Source organism: Fonticula alba (genome assembly GCF_000388065.1).
Source record: "Fonticula alba strain ATCC 38817 unplaced genomic scaffold supercont2.7, whole genome shotgun sequence".
NCBI classification, from domain to species: domain Eukaryota; order Rotosphaerida; family Fonticulaceae; genus Fonticula; species Fonticula alba.
In genome coordinates, this window is record NW_009242977.1 from 96,822 (window position 1) to 98,528 (window position 1,707).

The 1,707-nt window shown below is 72.0% G+C and overlaps 1 protein-coding gene across 1 annotated transcript in view; it reads right to left on the bottom strand.

Moving 5' to 3' along the window:
* Nucleotides 1–1,707, bottom strand: part of H696_04214 (hypothetical protein) — a 5,726-nt gene that overhangs the window by 351 nt on the left and 3,668 nt on the right. The window lies entirely within an intron of this gene.

Below are 1,707 nucleotides of genomic sequence, written 5' to 3' on the forward strand. Positions count from 1 at the left end.
TTCCAGCCAGCGGAGGCACCAGGCGCAGCGCAAAAATGAAAATAAAAATAAAAACCTCGGCCACACACACATCGCCCCCGCCGTGTGACCGATCGCTCGTGCGCGCTTGCCTCCTCCCGAGCGGGACACGCTCGGCAACGCTGCGCGGGCGGCGGGCGGGGGGTGAGGGGAAAACACGGCAACATGAAAAAGCCCGGGTCTCGAGCCAGGCCCGGCGCCGGCCGCCTCGAAAGGGCAATCCCCGGCCTGGTGCGCCAGGCGCGCCCGACCCCCGGCCGGGGGAAGAAGGGCGAGACACCAGCTGCCGGAGGGGTGGGGGGCAGAAGGCCAGCCACACTCCCGCCGACGGTGCCACATCATCGGCCTCCGCCGCGGGTCGGTGAAGTGGGGCGCCCCGGCACTTGCCGGAGATGGGGAGGGGAATATATGAGTGCGTATATTAAACATCTGAATATCCCTTCCCCCTCCCGCCGGACCCAAGGAAGAAAGTGCCCGGGGTGGGGAGAAGGGGGGGCGGGGGGGGGGGTGGGCCGGGGGGGAGTTCCTCCCGACGCCGGACGGCAAACTGCGCCCCGACCCCGGGGCCTGGGACCACTCGCCGCCCCTCCGCAGCGCACACTCCTTCCCAGCGCACACACACACACACACGCACAGACGGCAGGGCACGGCAACGGCCGCAGGGGCAGGGCCGGGGGGGGGAAGGGGGGGCAGGCCCCGCCCACACTTTGGACAGCAGGCCCGGCAGGAATGCTCGCTGGTGCTGGCAACAGGCAGCCGCCAACGCAGCGTACCACAAAGCCCGGCGCGCGGCCACATGCCCGGAGCGTTGCATTCTCACGTCACGGGCACAATGCCATTACACTCCACACAGACAGACCGGGCGATCTCTTGGCCGCGGATCTGATCAGCACCGACGCTAGGGTCGGCTGGGGACCCTAGTTTGTGGGCCGGGCTCGCGCGTGCGGCTGTGGGGGGGGGGGGGGGGGGGGGGGGGGGGGGGGGGGGGGGGGGGGGGGGGGGGGGGGGGGGGGGGGGGGGAGCGAGGCCGGAGGCGCCCCCACGCCCGTAACTTCTCAAATGTGGCGGCAACGGCGATGGCGGCAGTGGAGGGGAGCCTGTGGCTCTGTCCCCTTGGACTCGCCGCGGCTCGCCTTGCCGGGGACCGAGGGCGGCGTGTGGCGGCATCGGAGGCTGTTAGCCCCCCGCCCCCTCGCCCCCCCCCCCCCCCTGGCGTCCGCGGCCCAGGCCGGCTGGTCGCGGCGCGGCTGGCCTTCGGGGTCGGGACCTGGATGTCCGTTGGTTTCCGGCCGAGCTGGTGCACTGGCCGGACCAGGCACACCGGGAAACGAGGGGCGAGGCCGGAGCGCCGGAGAGCGGGGGATGCGCATTCTGACGTGGCTAACCAGCACGGCAGGTGGTGCCGTGTGTGTCGCCCCGGGCAGGCGCGGCGCGGCGCGTCGTGCCAAGGGTGTGTGTGTGTGTGTGTGTGCAGGCGCCCATCATGGCCCGCTTGGGCGCGGTCCGCGGCTGCCTTGCGGCCGGCGCTCCAGAACGCCCTCTCGAGGGGTGGCGGCGGGCGGCCGAAGGAAAAAAGGTGCCGGCTTCAGCCCTGGGCGGGCTCGCGTCTCTTGGCAAAGTAGTCGCAGTCCTCAGCCCCCTGTCCCTGCTCTCCTTCTCTCCCCCCCCCCTCCCGCCATCATGTTCCTC